The sequence below is a fragment of the Aythya ferina genome, assembly GCF_964211825.1.
Source record: "Aythya ferina genome assembly, chromosome: 4".
Lineage (NCBI taxonomy): Eukaryota > Metazoa > Chordata > Aves > Anseriformes > Anatidae > Aythya > Aythya ferina.
This window is the reverse complement of record NC_140300.1, coordinates 20,248,284-20,267,625: the sequence shown is the minus strand read 5'-3', so window position 1 is coordinate 20,267,625 and position 19,342 is coordinate 20,248,284. Positions and strand designations below refer to the sequence as shown.

At 35.3% G+C, this 19,342-nt stretch overlaps 1 protein-coding gene across 5 annotated transcripts in view; it reads left to right on the top strand.

Moving 5' to 3' along the window:
* Positions 1-3,854: 3,854 nt before the first annotated feature.
* Positions 3,855-19,342, top strand: part of LOC311435855 (uncharacterized protein) — a 75,818-nt gene continuing 60,330 nt past the window's right edge. For 3 of the 5 annotated variants that reach the window (XM_084517340.1, XM_084517341.1, XM_084517344.1), the window contains exons 1-3: positions 3,855-4,036; positions 5,191-5,324; positions 17,242-17,406. The gene's annotated coding sequence lies outside the window, so the exon portion shown is untranslated. The remainder of the gene's footprint in view (positions 4,037-5,190; positions 5,325-17,241; positions 17,407-19,342) is intronic. The other 2 variants (XM_084517342.1, XM_084517343.1) reach the window with 2 other exon arrangements.

Genomic DNA, 19,342 nt, shown 5'->3' with positions numbered 1-19,342 from the left:
GTCAGTGAAGAAGGAGGGGGAGGAGGTGCTTTAGGTACTGGAGCAGAAGTTCCCCTGAGTCCTGTAGAAAAGACTGCGGTGGAACAGGCTGTCCCCCTGCATCCCATGCTGTACCACAGCAGAGCAGATATTCACATTGTAGACTGTAGAGGATCCCCTGGTGGAGCAGGTGGATGTGGCCTGGAGGAGGTTGTGACCCATGGAGAACTCCTGCAGAAGCAGGCTCTGGGACGGATCTCTAACCTTGTGGAGAGGAGCCATTGCTGAAGGACTGCACCCCTTAGTTAGGACCCATATTAGAACAGTTCTTGAAGAAACAAAGTGAAGAACTGCACTTTGTGGGAAGCCCATTGGGCTTCAGGAAGGACAGTATCCTGTGGGAGGGACTCCACAATGGAGCAGGGGAAAGAGAGTGACCAGGGAGCAGCGGCTGATGGTGAAGTGCTATGGAAGGAATACAACCTCCATTCCCAATTCTGTGCTGCTCAGGAGAGGTGATAGAAAAGGATGGATGGAGGGAAGTTGTTTTTAGTTTGATTTTGGTTTCTCACTGCTCTAGTCTGTTAGTAACAGGCAATAAATTATATCAATCTCATGCTGAGTTTGTTTTGCCCATGAAGCTACTTGGGGAGTGATCTCCTTATACTTATTTCAGCCCTTGAGACGTCATTCATTGTAATTTCACTCCCTCTTCCCTTGAGGAGGGGGAGTGAGAGAATGGTTGTGGTGGAGTTTAGCTGTTCATCAGAGTGAAAACACCAGAAAAAGAAGGGCACAAGAGAAGACCCTGGAAATTACTGACCAGTTACTGTTATTTTAACTTCAGTAGCTGAAAAAAAAATATGGATGAGTTTATCCTGGGTTCCATTTAAAGACTCTTAAAGAATTGCATAATCTTCATGTCTAGTCAACATGAGTTCATGAAGGGAAAGTTTTGTCTCATTAATTTGATATCTTTCTATGGTAAGATCATCCACTTAGTTGGAAGGCAGTAGATATAGTTTTTTTTCTGGATTTTGGCAAGGCTTTTAATACTGTATCCTTCACAGTATCTTTCTGGAAAAATTGTCCAAATCTGAGATGAACAGGTACATGGTACGCTGGGTGAAGAGCTGGATGGACAGTAAGGCACAAAGGGTTGTAGTTAATTGGACTAGACCTGGCTGGTGGCCGGTCACTAATGGTGTTCCCCAAGGAGCAACCCAGGGGCCAGTTTTGTTCAATGTGTCTATCAGTGATCTGGATGTTGAGTGCATCTTTAATGAGTTTGCTAACAGTACTAAATTGGGAGGTGCTGTTGGGTTCTTTTGAGGGATGATTTGCAGAGGAATCTAGACAGATTGGAATATTGGGCTATCAGCAACAGCATGAAATTTAGCAAGGACAAAAGCTAGATCCTGCACATGGAATACTGGACAGAAGTATAAACTGGAAGATGAGTGGTTGGAGCACAACCCTGCAGAGAGGGTCTGGGGTTGCTGGTTGACAGTAGGCTCAATATGAGCTAACAGTGCACCCTGGCAGCCAAAAATGCATATTCTGGCATACATTACCCCACCATATTTAGCATTGATGCAGCCTCAGATGGAATATTATGTCCAGTTCTGGGCCCTAAAATTTAGAAAGGATGTTAAGATACTTACTTACAGTTCTTATGTGGCTGAACTAAAATTCAAAATTTTCAAATTTCTCCACAGATGGAGTTTAGTCAGACTTTTACAAAGAACACAACACAGAAATGTGTAAAGACTTATCTAACAACAAAGCAATCAACACTGAACCTCAGAAGGTCTTGTCAATCTGAGTCAACATTAGCATTCAGAAATTTCTCTGTGAAGTCCTACTGTCTTTTCAGAATGGTTTGACTGCTTGAAGTTTTCCCTGACATGCTAAAAAAAACTTAGAATCTGAAAAAAATCGTGCAAGATATACAAGTAAAATTTACAATATTAACATTTTCTGTAAGGTAGGTAGTTGTTTTTTTTTTTATGAAGATTTGACCATGGATGTGAAATGCCATTTCTGTAGACTGTGTAAGCTACACCATACCAAAGAAACACAGAAACATAGGGCAATGTGTACAACAGTGTCTTGAGTCAAAATCAGGATACTAAGTATTGACTAAATAATGACAGCTCACACCTCTTGATATGTTTTATTGTTCACACTGAATATTTTTAAAAAGCAGTTAAAAAAGAATATTTCAATATTTCTTTCTAAATTCTTCTCCCTAGATTTCATCTAGAATCATACATAGTACATACACAAATAAACACAAAAACATTTTTAATAAGAATATACAGAATAATAGATAAGCAGTCACATAAAACTATGATGTTAGTCTGTCACAGGATCTGCTGATATAAATCACTAGCTCTTTGTTTTGCAAGCTCAGTTTAGTTATTTATTTTTTATAATTTTAGATTTTTTTTAAACCTGCATAAAACATTCAAATGACTGCAAAAATAATAACTTTGTTTCATCTCTTTTATTTTTTTTCCTCAGTGATTTTCAGGTTGTTTCTCATAACATTCTGTCCCATCTTGTTTTGAGAATAATACCCTTTTGTTAAAGATTTTATTATGGTGATGACCTAAGAGTCCTAACACTTGTGAGGATAAAAGGAAACAATGCTTTTTTTCATACCTTGGCTCCAAGGCAACTATTAATTCCTGTTGTTTCCTCACTTGCATTTTCTTTGGTCTGCTTAATAAATACTTTAAGAAAGAATGTTGTAACTACCTTTTTTAATCTTTCCCTTCTTCCCTGGTTTAGCTGTTGGGGATTCAAGACTCCAATGATCAGCTGCCAGATCTTGATTCACACTACTGAGAAAGAGCTGTAAGAAAGAGCTGTAGAGAGATAAGAAAGGCAAAATTACAGACCTGGGTTTGTTAAAATTGAATTGTTTTGTGCTGAAGGATACAGGAAGGAAAATACCAGCATGGAAGGATGTAAAATGCTAAATTAAAATAACCAGAAAAGGTAGTCAGACTAGGGAGGAATCCTTGGGTCAACTCGTCTGTGTCAGCAGAGATAGTGGATGATGCCAGTTGAGTAACACTGAGGATTTGTTCCAGAGGGTTGCAAAGGCTAATCCTTCTCCTCCCAGTTGATGCCAGTCAGGGCAGCAAAGACTCTGGATGCCTTATCAGGGTGACGAGTGCATTACTCCTAAGCCTAATAACTGATTTAAGACCTTGAGTTACATTTTTGATATAGAATGGCAGATTTGTATTTTTCCATTCTTCATGGAAAAAAATTTGTGTTTTGTTCTACAAGTTTTTGAAAGTGTTAAATGTAGAGAAGCACAACAGTTGCCAGTGAGTGCAACAGATCAGGTATAATGATCAACCTATGAATATATTGCAAATGAAATAAAACTTGGAGGATCTAATAAATATAGAGACCTTACTATGAATAAAGATGAAGAAGAAATTCCCATTAAACCCTTAGAAAGTTGTTAGTTCTTCCCAGCCTTTCCTATGTCACACCTTTTGGATTCTTTTGCTTTGCTGAATCACCCTAGTCTTTCATTTAACTAGATGGCTTCCTTGCTGTAATTACTAGGTATCTCTCTTACAACTTTTTCTTAAATAATTATAATGCATATTATAATTATGCATATAATGCATATAAATAATGCATATAATGGTAATTTTACAGGGTCTCAGAATGGTCTAGCTATCATAGATATTCCTTTTCAGAATCAGGCCAGACTTATTCCTGGAGCCATATATAGGAACTGTTACAGATTCAACTTTAAAAAAACTGAAAGTCTTCAGCTGTTCCTATGGTAACCAATTGGCTCACTGGAGTGAGAATTACAGTACATTTTTTCAGGGCAAGTTTTAAAAACAGACTCCACGCACATTTAAATACCAAAATACTCCACTGTCACTAATAGAAGACAAATATCTGTCTTTTGTTTGTGGTTTTTCTCTGAATCTCTTCTCTCTCTCTCTCTCTCTCTCTCTCTGCCTTTCCTCATGCTCCTGATGTTATTTGACAAAGCAGCTATGTGCGAGACTTTAAGGTGGGTGAACATGTGACACAGAAGTGTATCTATAAGGTATAAAATGTGATAAGATGACTTTAAATAATACCTTCAAGACAAAGTTATTGTCTGATTTTTTAATTATTGTTTTCTTTTTAAATGTATTTGAATATATAAAACTCAACTCTGTTTATTAGGTAAAGCAACTGTACTTGGGAGCTCTTGAATACAGATAGTTGATTCTTTTGTGCTGCCTAAAAAAGAATAGATTTAATCTTTGTAATCCTTATTGGTGCTCTTGATTTGGGAAAAGATAATTTTGTTCAGTGCTTCCTGGCAGTGTAATGCAATTAAAAACATCTAGATTGTTTGTGGCTCCCACTAGTATTCTGATTTGCTCCTTCTGTCCTTGGTCACTTTCTGTTTCTTGCTCTGAAACGTTATCTCCCCGCAGAAATTACACTAGTTTGAACAAATTGTGTCATTGATATGGACCAGAAAGGTAAACAAAACAGTAATTTATCACCTTCATGACAGCAATAGTCAGTGGTCTAATATTCTTCATGTTCTGTAGTTCTCAATGTTGCAATTGGACAGATGGGATTTTCATTACTTTTTTTTTTTTTTTTTTTTTTTTTTTTGTGTGTGTGTGTGTGTGTGTGTGTGGTTTACTGGTTTTGGCTGGGATAGAGTTAGTTTTCTTTGTGGTACCTCATATGGTGATGTGTTTTGGATTTATGACAAAAAAATGTGTTGATAACACTCTGATATTCTAGTTATTGCTGAGCAGAGCTTACACAGAGTCAAGGTCTTTACTGCTTCTCTCTGCTCTGCCAATGAGGAGATGGTTGTGCATAACAAGCTGGGAGGGGACATAGCCAAGATAGCAGATACAAATGGACCAAAGGGGTATCCCATACCATATGATACCATGTTGAGCAATAAAAGCTGGGGAAAAGAAGGAAAAAACAGAGGAACATTCAATGTGATGGTGTTTGTCTTCCCAGGTAATGGTTACATGTGATGAGCCCTGCTTTCCTGGAAATGGCTACATATCAGTCTGCTGGTGTGAAACAGTTAATGAATTTCTAATTTTGCCTTGCTTGCACGTGAAGCTTTTGCTTTACCTATCATACTGTCTTTATCTCAACCCATGAGTTCTCAAACTTTTACCCTTCTGATTCTCTCCCTAGCCCCATTGTGGGGGAATGAGCAAACAGCTGTGAGGGGATTAGCTGCCTACCAGGGTTAAGCCATAGCATGCAGGAAATGTCAACTTTTGGAATTGCACATGACGTGACAAATAGTTTCTGAACAACACTGTTAGGTAGGTGCTTATTTCTGTCAACTTTTAGAAACATGTTAACAATGGTAACTGTGGTTATAAAACTGTAAATAATGTACAAATTGTTACATCTCATGTCCACTTTTTTTTATCCTCCTAAATGGCAAAGGTGTGTTTATTTTAGCACAAGAAATTTAAACCATAACTACTGTGTCATAAAAAGAAAAAAATAAATGAGTGGAACAACTCATTACAATAGAATTTCATTGTTGTTAACATTAATGCCACAATTACAAAAATCTCCAGAAAAAAAAAAAAAAAACACTATGTGTCTGGCTTAGGATACACAAGTTTTACACAGAATCAGAGCTCAAGAATGATAGCTATTAGGTTGAACCGTGAAGGATAGGAAGAGGCAAATACCTTGTATTTGAAACATTCTATATTTAAGAATGGGCCTTATGTGGACATGATCAGTATTTTAAAAACTGATGCACTTCTAACAAGTTTTTGGTACCTATGAATGCTAATTCTGAAATTTTGGAGGTAGGTCTATGTGCAGTTACAGGGTGTAAGGACTTAACATTGCCCTGACAAATTTATAGATGTGGGATACAGTAATAGACAGCAGACCAGCAGCTTTAGGGATAAACAATTTATCCCCCCAGAGCAATACAGTAACAAACATAAATCGGTATTACAACTATCTGGGTCATTTCAGTAGAAGAGTTATATGGTTTGAATCAATATAAAATTCTGTAATCCAGTAATAATGGGCTAGACTCAATATCTGAGCATGCAAAGACTTATACAACAGTGGTTATCAGGCAGGCTGGCAAGAAACAGGACATAGTGTCTTCTTCAAATGAGTGACTCAAACCAGCCCACAAGCTCAGGAAATTCCAAATTCAATGACTGGACTGTCATCTATTGTTGAATTGTGTATGCACTATGTGGGTGTTCTTCTTGCTGTGCATAAGTGGAGAGCAGTGGATATTGTTTATCTTGACACTACAAACTCTGACACTGTCTTTCATAACATCATCATAGACTAACTGGCAAAATATGGGTTAGATAAGTGGGCAGTGAGGTGAGCTGAAAACTGTTGGAATGACTGCACCCAAAGTGCTGTCATCAGTGGCACAAAATCCATGTGGATATCAGTCAATAGTGATGTACCCCGGTTGTAAACACTGTGGCCAATACCATTCCACCTCTTCATTAATGACCTGTATGATGGGACAGAGTGCACCCTCAACAGCTTTGCAGACATTACAAACTGAAAAGAATGACTTATACACTGCATGGTTGTGCTGTCATTCAGAGGGACCTCAAGAGGCTGGAGATATGGATAGAGAGGAATCTGATGAAGTTCAGCAAAGGAAAATATGAAGTCCTTCACTGGGGAAAGAATAACCCAAAGTGCCAGTATGTGCTGGGGGTTGACCCACCTTTCCCAAGAAGCACCTGGGTGTCCTGCTGGATAACAAGATTGATCATGAACCAGCACTGTCCCCTAGCAGCAAAGGTGGCCAACAGCATTCTGGGCTGCATTAGGCAAAGTATTGCCAGCAGTCTGAGGGAGATGATCTTTCCCTTCTACTCAGAACCAGTGAGACCACATCTGGAGTATTGGGTCCAGTTGTGGGCTCCCCAGTACGAGACTTGCACTTACTACAGTGTATGTAGCACAAGGCCATGAAAATGATCTAGAATCTGGAACATGTCACAAAACAAACTGAGCCAGCTGGGATTATTTAGATTGGAGAACAGAAGGTTCAGAGGGGACCTTAATGTGTACGGGAGAGTTTGAACAAGAGGGAGTGTGACTCTACTCAGTAGTGCCCACTGACAGGACAAGAAGCTATGGACACAAAACACATGAAGTTCCATCTGAACACAAGCAGGTGGTCAAACATTGTAACAGATTGCACCAAGATGTTATGGCAGAGATATTCAAAACCAAACTTGATGTGGTCCTGAACAACGTACTCTAGCTGATCCTGCTTGAGAACAGAGCTTGGACTATACGATCCCAAGAGCTGCCTACCTACCCCAACCATTCTATGATTTTTTGATGTAATGACCTCAATTTGATAGAAAAGCTCAACAGAGGGTTCCTGAATTTGTCTTTTGAGCTTAAAATATCTCTATTGTTTATAAGTCCCTATTTCTACTTCAAATCTAATTCTAAATTTCTACTTCAAACTAGATTTTTCAGCTTTTAATTTGCATGTACAAGACTCCACAGACCTATGACAGGATTTATCTCATGTGAGTCTTTCAACAATTCAAAATCAGAGGGAAACAGTTTTCATAGGATATACCTATACATATAGAGATAAATATATTTTACTAAATTTAGTCTTATGTCATTCAGATATGCTGTTGTAGCTCTTGTCTTTAACACTGATTAACGAAGTAGTGTAAAATATTCTTCCAATGCAAACATATGCAAATCAACAATTAAAGGTAAGAGGGCTATTTTTGTCAAATCAATCAGATATTTTATCTATTTAAAACTGTAAAAGCATAATCTGCAATACATAATTTATGATTAACAAAGACTATTAATAATTACATGGTAAGATGATATAGTAAGATCAGAAGTGTAATTTGTATTTGAAATACAGAAGTTTCTTTTTATGTGTCTCCAATTAAATAGTAGGTCTGTAAAAATTATTTTCATTTTGTTCACTGTGCGTAACTGTGAGAGAAAGGACATTCTCATCCTTATGGAACAGTCTTAAATGGCCCATATTTATCCAGTAAACATAACTGTTAAATTACACAGTATAATAGCAAAGCACAAGAACAAGTCAATTATACTGAACAGCTTTTTCAAAATCTGTAACTTTCAGTATACTGCCTTATGTACAAGGTTGCCTCTTTGCTCTGGTAATAAGCTTGAAGTTCAGTGTTTCTTTTAAGAAGGACCATGTAATTACAACTTCTTTTCATGTTGAATGGCCTAAACAGCTGTACCTATACTTAGAAATTCTAGGGGAAATGCAGAAGTGGATTTTCAAAAGCACACAGTTTCCTTGTATGCTTCTACTGAAATTGCTGATAAACTCATGCGACTAGCAAGCAGACACTGTTATCCCTATTCAGGAAAATTAGTTGTCAGAGACAAATAAACCTATGCCTAGGAGATACTACTTGGATTTGGGAGGGTGATTTTGTTACTGTTCTTCCCCTTTTCATCATTATCAGTTCAGTTAAGAATGAAGAGCAAATACAAAAATATGTTAAACAAAATTACATTTAAAAAATATTCTTTTGCAATCGTCTTATTCATAATTTTGCAACACAGTTCTAAACTATGATAACCTTTAGTGAAATGAGTAGAGCTACACTGGTGTGAAACGGGTGAGATAATAGAGTCATATCCTGTGATTTCTGTTTTCTTAAAAGATAAAATAGCAAAGTGTAAGAAAAAATCATGTAATTTCTACATAGTTTCAGTATTTCTACAAGAAATTCTATGTAATGACGCTATATATTTTTAATTTCATAATTAGATCTTTCAAAAGTCCCTAAATCCCATATGCTGACTGAATTTAGAAAAATAAAAGAAAAATACAAAATTACAAAGGTAACCTTTTCCACCTAAAAGGAATTTGAGTACAAGTGATAAAAGCAGATGGATGTGCATATATTAAAAACAAACAAACAAAAAACAAAAACTAATAAATGTGCAGATTTTTTGTTGGTATATTTTTCTATTCTTTAGATGGCAGAAAAACAGAGGAAAAGGCAATCTTCTTATTGTACTGGAGTGCTCATAATATAAGCAACCCTTTTTGTAACTTTATATTGCTGTAGGTTTGTAATGGTCCAAGGCACTTTAATAATTAGTCTACAGGGAGCCTTAATAGAGTAGGGCAACTCTTAATTAACTTAATCCCCAGTACATGAGTTGACCGTGAGACATCAAACCACAATTTACCTTGAAGGGGATGTGAACTCAGAGGAAATCTCATTTTTTAACTACAGTAGCACTGCATTTTGTCTTTCCTTCTAGCACAGTGTGGTGTGTAGCTAAACACATTTTGTTATTCTGGCCTGTAGTATCCTAGAGCCTTTATTTTCATCAGAATTGCTAATAACTGAAGACGGCAATTTCAGCATAATTATTTTAAGATAGAAACATTATCATAGAGTGAGAGTCATATCAGTTAAAATATATAATTAAGAAGTGATTTTACTTTTTTATTATTATTATTTCTCTATTGTACTTTATTGATATTCAGAAAAGAACTGGAACTGTTTAAAATATATGGAAGATGCAGATAACATTTAACTAAAGCTTTCACAACATTTTTTAATTAGAAATATTCTATGCTCTTAGAAATATTCTATACTGTTATAATTTAATATTGAGGAAATTATTCCATTACATGATTATTCTGCAAGCATGCTTATAGCTTTATAAGAATTTGTTTTGTATTTTATATTATATTCTCGCTTCTTATCAAGACATTTATGATGTCTTAATGGCGGGGGAAAAAAAACAAAGAAAAAAAAAACATTCTGAAGAGAAGCAGACAGAAGTCTTCCCATTTTCATTTTTATATTACTATTCACATCTCTGGTAGTAATATTTTTGACAAAGTGAGTGCTGCTTTAGGACTATTTTATTGAGGTACCTAAGACTGCATGAAAACACTGATTATCACTGCATTATATGGAGTACCACTGTGGGCAGCCTATTATCTGTCCCAGTGTTTTGGGAAATACACAGTTTCTTAAGATACTTTCTGTTGGTATGTTAGCCAATACCTCTAATGCTACAAATAAGGTAAAAACCAGTCATATTCAGGTAAGCCAAATCTCCAGCTGAACAATTGCATTGCTCATTGTCAACAAGAAAGGTATACCAAGTTAATAATTGTACAGGATCTGAATCAATGGTAGAGCTCAGGACATAACTGTGTTTGTGATAAATAATTATGTGATTTGTAGGATATTTCTTGACAAATGATTTTTAACATTATGAAAAGAATCTGAAATCTTTGTGTGTAGTGAATGAAATTAAGTAGTCAAAAATGATATTATTAGCAAAAATAAACATGTTTGTTCTAGTTATTACAATTCTTTTTTCTCATTAAACCACTTTGTTTTTATTCAGTACTGTTGCATGTATTCAAAAGCACAGTATTTCTTAATGAATTTTCTTTTACTATTAATCCTCTTAAAAAAAAAATAAATAAATCTCTTCAAATATCTTGGTATAGTCAGGTTAATTTCCATAGCTATAAATCTTTTATAACAAATGAGTTTTAATTAGTCCCTTTACTTGGCCATGTACAAAGGGAAGGAATCAACTTGCAATCCATCTATTGTTAGGTTATAGTGAATTAAAAAGTCCCATATGTTTAAGATGTTCAGGTTAGTATCCTTCCAATTTAATAGATATAAACTGATGAATTTCAAAGTGGTTTTCAATTGTTTGTTTCTGTTTCAAAATAAAGCACAGTTTTCTGAAGCTCACTGAGGTGAAAGAACAGTAGAAAATAATTCCAAAGAAATCCAAGTATGTACACTGCTACAAACTGAAACAAAATCTGCAAACAAATGTCCCTAAACTTAGACCACCTGAAACTTCTTCCAACCTATTCTTATTTGGAGTATAAAATCAAAAGATACTTGGTACTGAGTCCAGCTGCATTCAGGAGTCAAAAAGAATTCATTAATACCCATCTTTAATATGTTCTGTATTTTGCCATTTGTTTGTAGTCTCATAGTACATGCAGTTCAGGTTGAAAGATACCTCAGGACGTCATCCAGTCAAACCTTGGGCTCAAAATAAGACCAGACCAGGTTTCCCTGCTTTTTGTCCAGTCAAGCTTGGAAAACCTCCATGGATGGAGACTGTACAACTTCTCTGGCAAGCCTGTTCTACTGCTTCATTGTTCTTTATGAGGAAGAAGTTTCTCTTGTCTCATAATGTTTATCTGAAATGTTATGTTTGATTTTACTGAGACCATTGGAAAGAAAAGAAACAGTAGGCACATTATGTGGAATTTTTTATATGACACTAAAAAACAACCTGAAGAGACCGAGTCCTTCAGAAAGTCAGCAATGTAGTAAAATTAGCTGGAGCACACAGGATGTAAGAAGGTGTTAAGGGAGCTGGGTTTAGGAAGGAAGGCTAAGAGGGGAGTTTATTGTTCTCTTTGGTTGCCTAGCAGAAAGTTATAGAGATGAAAGAGTCGGTTGCTTCTCACAAGTGCACGGAAAAAGGATATGGGGAAATAGACAATAGTTGCAACAAAATAAATTCTGATTATATATGAGGAGGAAAAAAATCACAATAAGGTTGGTCATTCTTGAGCTAATTATATCCTCAGAAATGGAATTTTACATACATGAATGCTAAAAAGGCCCAGCACATCACAAATATTAAGTATCATTCACGGTTGATCAATTTTGGTTAACAAATGAACCTCTATTTTTGAAAACTTTTCTGTGAACCCTATTTGTTCCTTCTTAATTTAACGTTCAATACGTACTAAATGCAAAAGTGAAAAGTAACTCTGTGAAGGACAAAACTTATAGTTTGTGCCTGTATAGCATAGTCTTTTCCCACAATTTATAAGCAGGTACAATTCCAGATGTGATTTAATGTAGTACCTGTGATAAGCTCAGAAAAAAATATAGAAAAATAAAAAATAATAAAAAAAATAATCAGGAACATTATCTCATCTGTTTATTTGCTTGCTTGCTTTTTATTTGCTTGGAACCAAATGATTTACAATTTAAAATCAGTTTAACAAATGATTTTAACCAAATTGATTTAAACAAATGATATACAATTGTTTGATTGTTTGAAATCTCCTGTATTTTAACGAAGTTTTTCCAACATTTTTCCATAATATGAAGCCTGACTGAGATCTCTGACATTGGAATAAAAAACATTTTACAGTAGATCATGCAAATCCTTTGCCTAAACAAGTCATAATTCTATCTTTACAGACACTAAACTACAGTAGAATTTTTTAAATACAACTATTTATTTATTTATTCATACAAACCCAATTATAGATATGCCTATAGATCTCATGATTCTCTTCAAAATGGAACTACAGTGGAAACCTAAGGCAAGTACATAAGAGCTTTTAGAGTCCTCCATAGTTCAGTTCAAATTTGTAAGGGCTTGCATCTTCCTTAGGGGGAAAGCAATAAAGACATGAGAATTTCTAAAACATCTGGAAACATGACTATAAATGACTCCTTTGTCCAAAATAATTCAGTACCACAAATATCCAGGCCATGTAGACATCTTCTATTAATGATACCATTAAAATATCAACTCTGGATGAATGTAAATATTGAGAACAAAATAAATGGAAAGAACAAGAGACTGCCAGTGAATCAGGGCAGAAAATTTTACACTGATTATGTTATCCATAGACCAAGAATTTTTGTTAGCTGACTGCTCACAGTTAATGATTTAGATGCTTGGAGACATTAGCAATTAAAGTTCTTTTGCCCCATAATTCAAAGGATCTATGCTTTGAAAATATAGAGGGGGGAAAAAAACCACACACACCAACAACAAAATTACAATTTATTCTGTTATAATTGGTATTGATACTATTATTAATGTTTTTCAACCAAAAGAAGAAGAAGCTGCAGCTAAGACTCAGCAGTCTATAAATCCAGATGTAACATTTCTTTTTTTCACTAGACTTAGCAAAATACCTGTTAGGAAGTGGCAGTTTTCATTACTACTCTAAAGTCACTCAGGCATCAAAATATATCAGGCAGCGCTGATTCATCAGCTAAGAAATCTGCTTCCTAGAATAAAACAGAGACACAGAAAAAAAAGAACTGCAATATACAGGGAGATAAGTGCAAATGAAAAAAAAAAAAAAAAATAGTTTCTCTGACATAACATGCATGAATATATTTCTGTGCTATTATCTATTGAAAGTATCATCTCTTATGAGGTGAAAAAATGTTGAATAGATTGACTTAATTATATACAGAGATGAGATAATAAAGAGAAAAAACAAACAAACAAAAAAAAGTGAAATCCAATATATTTCTGATTAAACGGCATTTTTGCTTAAACTAAAATACATAAATCCTTCTATATATGCTTCCACTAGAATCAATAATACATAATTACATTTGTGTTGACAAGAACATGCTAATAATTATTATCATAGTTTCACTGTATGAAATGAAAAGGGAATGTCCTTATTCATTTTTTTTCAATACGAAAAGTAATTATTCTGTTTTACCAACTTCTGTGCTTAACAGCACACATAGTAGACAAAATACCATCAATAATCACCTGTCATATTCTTTTCTTTAATGTAATCTTTTCTTTGTTAATTAAAGATTAATGTATGTGTATAGTTAGTATTCTGTAATGGCACTACTTTATTACCACAATAGGATGTTTGTTTTTATTCTGGAAGAAAATTAAATAAAACTGAAAACATCATTTGGTGGATTTTGTGAATTTCAGCAAAATTCACCAGCAGGTTTTTCAGTTACAATTTAAAAATATTCATCCTTATCTAATTGTGAGGCATATTTCTGTATTTTATTACTAGTAATACACTTTAGATTGCTTTTAATTTTGTTAGAACTGTAGAAGTAATAAAGTTGTAAGGCAATGAAGACAGATTTTCTTCTCTCTTTTACTCAATCAATAAAGTTATTTAAATAAAAAAGTTTTAAATCAAAATTCTCTTTTCCTAGTCAGATATGAACACTTTCACTACGTTTCTTATACACCATTAGATGAAATGTACTGGTGATGATAATTCAGATGGAAATAATGGAATTTGTTTCTCAGATTCAAAATTATAAGAAGCATGTTCACTTATGAAGAACATTAACTTAAATCACAAATTAATCAGGTTTGTTCACTTTTGCTAATGAATGAAATCCGTAGAGTTTGGATAGAGACCAAGGATTTAACTGTGACGGTGTACTGGGTCTGGCTGGGATGTTAACTTTCCCTGAAGAAGCCCATACAGTGCTGTGCCCTGCAGTTGTAGCTAGAACAGCAGTGGTATCACATCAGTGTTGTGTCTGCTGCTGAGTAGTGCTGGCACAGCATCAGGACTCTCTCTAACCCTCCAATGGGGTGGGCAAAAAAGTGAGAAAGGAACATCACCACAGCAGCTGACGTAAACCAACCAAAGGGATATTCCATACCATTTTTGCTTGACACTGCTAGCAGGCTAGCAGGGATACTTCTACTATAATTTATCTCTAGTTTCTTAATGATTCCCTTTCTATTACTAGTCGAGCATAATTTCAACAAGTATGAAAATTTCTAGTGATAGGAAAGATGTATACTTCTACAGGGAAGCCAAAATGTAACATTTCCCTTGTTATGTAAAACTAGTTTCTGAACAGGATCCCATGTTAAAAATGGATATGCCAATAGTCAATAAGCCCTTAAGAAATTATGAAGGATGATGTTTATGAGTTAATAATCTGTTTCTTCCAATATTTTCCCCATTGGTGAAACATAATTGGTTTTCTAGCAGAATGGTGCCAGTGCCATGCAAGACTATTCAATTCTCTGCTTTAAGTCAAGTGGAAATGGTTTTAAACTAAAAGATAGGAGGTAGGTTTAGATTAGGTATTAGAAATAAATTCTTCACTAAGAAGGTGGTGAGGCACTGTAATTGGTTGCCCAGAGCAGCTGTGGATGCCCCATTGCTGTAAGTGTTCAAGGCCAGGTTGGGTGGGGTTTTAAGGAACCTGTTCTAGCGGAAAGTGTTCCTGCCTATGGCAGGAGGTTGGAATTAGATGATCTTCAAGGTCCCTTCCAATGCAAACCATTCTGTGATTTTGTGATGTCAAGGCACATAAAAGGGAGTGGAATGCCAGGGAAGGATACATGGTCAAATGTCTTCCTTGTACTCTCTAGCCTCTTATCTTCATGTGGCGTTATTAGTCACTGTCAGAAGGCTAGAGTAAAGAATGGCATTTCCACAGCTACTGTAAAACACCATCTGGTATTCTGCATAAACTACATGGTAAATCATGGTAACACTACAGTGTTATTTTACAATAACACTATAAATAATGTGTCGACCATAAATTTGTATCACCAAGAACAGCCTTATACTCTGAGACTTTAAAAAAAAAAATGTTCTTTAACTGTAAAAATTTTTTGGTGTTCTGGCTTTGCTCAGTGACTTGTAACTGCAACCTCATCTGCTCTATGAAATTGAGTTCTGAAAAATGAGCTCTGAAGAAAAAACTTGAAAAATGTTTAAATACTTCACAACATTTGTAGTCAATTCTCACTCTTTTGATATTTTGTGATTCAAAATGAATGCATACAGCAACATCTTCCTATATTACTATTTTACTGTAATTTGAATTCTAATACAAAAGCAGCATCCAGATACTGAGTTTGATGACCAAAAAAAAAACAAAAACAAAAACAAAAAAACCTGCTAAAAATTAGAATATTACCTTCTGCTTTACCTGATCTGACAATCTGCATTTTATTTATGGTTAGCTTCTTCTTTGTCATTAGCCATTCCATGAGGAGTTAAAAAAAGGAAAAGTGCAGATCTTTCAGTTATTTCATGTGTCAATTTGCATGTAAGGAGACTTTTTTCTTGTATTGACTTTAAGGATGCATGCAAGCTTGTATTGAGTGGCTAGATTATTTTTTATTTTTTTCAGATTTAGCAAAGCCCTGCCAGGGGACTTTTAATGCTGTCATCGATATTCGCTTTACTGTCAGGGATATTACACTGAGAAGAAAGACCTGGCACACTGACTTCCTCTTGAAGCTTTGATAGTACGTTGCCTGCAGTTTAACAGTGTGAAAATAATGCTGCACTGCAAGCAGAACTAGGGAATTTTCCTCTTGTTAATTTAGAAAAGTTGTGAGAAAAAAAAAAAAAAAAAAAGTCTTTAAACCACATAGGCTGTAATATATATATATACTACAAGTTTGTGGAGTATATTATGATGTAAGTATTTATATTTACTTTTAATAAGAGTAAATTAAAAGAAGTTCTGTGAGGGTGGCTGAGCACTAGAACAGAGAAGTGTCCATGGAGATATTCATAATCTGACATGCTCAACCTGCTCTAGCACTCCCTGCTTTATCAGGGTGTTGTGTCAGAAGACACAACTTTCCACTTCTGCCATTCTGTGATTCTTCTGTGAAAGCAGAGAATTTCTGTATGACAGTTTTAATAGACTATTTAAATTGATTTTCTGTACTTTAAATATTGCAAGTATGCAGAAAGAAGTGTACCTTGATTTAAAAGCTAGAGGGTAGCAATATTTCCTTTAACAGTTTGACACATTTTCTTGACAAATTTAAAGATAAGATTGTGACATAACAGCTAAATTGAGATTAAAAATATGCTGGCTGTATCACCTATCTAATGATGCAAAAATAGTTGAACATCTTATTTAACTACAAGCTGAAAGTTATAGAGACCACATCAACCAAAGAAGATAAGCAACCCCTTCTAGTCATCTTTACTTGACCTTCTAGCTAACTTCTAAGGACCTACAGATGTCTAGGGATTAACACACACTATTCCCCACTGCCTCCCTTGAATTGAAACTTCTATTATATACTGGTAATTCTCCCCCAAAGCAATAACTCCTGGGGCATCATTCAGACTTCGCAACTCAATGGCCATATTTTCTCAGAACACGTGAAGGATATACTAACTGTGATAACTGGTGACCAGGAAGATGCTTCTTTCTGTGCTGCACTGGGGAAGTGAAATGTTCTTGATTCTTATCTGATTTGTTCCTACCATCAGACTCATTTATACCATTATAACACCAACATCAAACTCATTTTGTGGACTTAAACCAAGTAAAGGGTAAAAGTGATTTGCTTGTTTTGTTTGTTTGTTCTCTTTTTATCAATTTTTTTTTTTTAGAACAAATTCTGTGATAACACTGTAGTCACTTCTTTAACTTTTTTTACCCTCAGAAGCCAGACTGTTGGCTGAAGTAAGCTGCCTTTGCTCCACCCTGTCTTTGTTGGCACTCTTACGAACTGATCCTGAACTTTTCACTGCTATGAAACAGATGATATTTTGAGGGCTTAATACTTTGTCTAAATGAGAACTTCTATGAATTACAACAAGAAAAAAATGTAAGTCTTCACTAGTCTTCTAATGTTGGGTTTAAACTAAAATCTTGAAGAAATTTTGTTTCTATAGTTTTATTTCATTTTGGTTTCAGGTTGGAAATTAGGATAAATTTCTTCTCAGAAAGAGTGGTTAGGCATTGGAATGGGTTGCCCAGGGAAGTCTTGGATTCACCATCCTGGGGGTGTTTAAGGAAAGGTTGGATGTGGTGCTTAGGGATATGTTTAGTGGGTGATATTGGTGGTAAGGGGATAGTTGGACCAGATGTCCTTTTCCAACCTTAGTGATTCTATGGTTTGTACATGTCTTAGCAATACTATCTTAATGTTAAGAAGTGGAAGACTTGATAACCTGAGAATAAATGTGAATATTTAGTCCTCTGTGACAAGTAATTATGTATTTTAGTTATAAAATTAAAATTAAATTAATTAGCTAATTGAGTTAATTTTAAATGGAAGATATTAAAGTGCTCAGAAGGAAGAACAGGTTATAATATTACAATCATTACCAACAATGGAGGTTTTCCACTATTTTTAATTTTACGAGAAACAGATTAATGATATGATATTTCAGGTTTCATTCTAATTATTCAGAAAAAATAATAATAATAATAATAAAAAGACTGCAATATCTACTGTCTGGTATGGTTTCCTCTGTAAATTAAATTATTGTTATTACCATTATGAATATCTCAACTGACCGTTCCATTTGTGTGTTTTGCAAATAATTGAAAACTTAAAGAAAAAAAATCATGGAAATGAAACAGTATCATAATGGGCTATGTTTCGACAGCGTATTAGCAGAACTCCTAAAATATATTAAGCATAAATATTTTAATATATTATGCTGGCAACCAAGATAAAAGAGAACTAAATTAATGAAACAGATCTAGTATTTTGACAAACATTCAGAAGTGAGTCTGAATCTCAAGACCCTCTATTTCTGTTTTGAGCTTGCTTATTGTAAACTGAATTTTCTCTATTGAAATTCATAATAATCAAATAAAAATATATTAAGAACTTTCAGTATTTTTGCATTCATTATGCATTATTATTATTACTATTACTATTTTTAAACAGACCTGATACAGTGTATTTTTTTTTATGGTTTGCCAGATCTTTTTATCCTTGTGGATGTGAGTTGATCTAATGTAATGGACGAATTTAAATATATATATATAATGCCTTAAGAGTTTTCAATTGTTTGCTACAGTGGGAATAGAGCTAAAAGTCTTTATAAAATCAGAGTTAGAGAAGTCTTCTAGGGACCTCTTGTGAGTAGAAAGCAGAACCAAAAAATGTGTCATCACGTTTAGTGTGTCATCACATGAGTGTGTCATCATATGGAATGGCATATTCCTTAGGTCAGCTACCCTGGTGGTGTCCCCTCCCCACTTCTTGTCTATCCCCAGCCTGCTCGCTTTGGGGGGGTTAGAGGGATTGTTGGTGCTGTCCCAGCACTGCTCAGCAATAGACAAAACACTGGTGTGGAGTGCAAAAGATTCTACAAGTGCAGAGAACGGCACACTATAAGCCACTGCAGAGAAGGTTAACTCCATCTCAGCCAAGCCCAGTACAACATGTCTCCATGAACCTGTCCAAACATCCAGAGCTGTGTCTGACCCTTGCTCCCCTCACTAGACCTGATACTGACCACCACCAGGCTGACATCCCAGCCTGGCCTCAGCCCATCTCCATCCCCAGGAACGTATTCTGGTTCTTTTGCTGCCTGGCTGGGGCTGTGGAGCAGGAAGTTTGCTGCTGCCTCAACTCTACACAAACCTGTGCACCAAGAGGAACAAAGACAAAGGACAGGAAACCCATGGACATGTGCGGAGATATGACATCTCTAAGATTGCAGAGATTTGGTGGGTCAGCATAAAAATCTTTCAGGTGTGTTGGGAGCAATTTTTGACAAAGATTTTGATGGGCATACTGGACT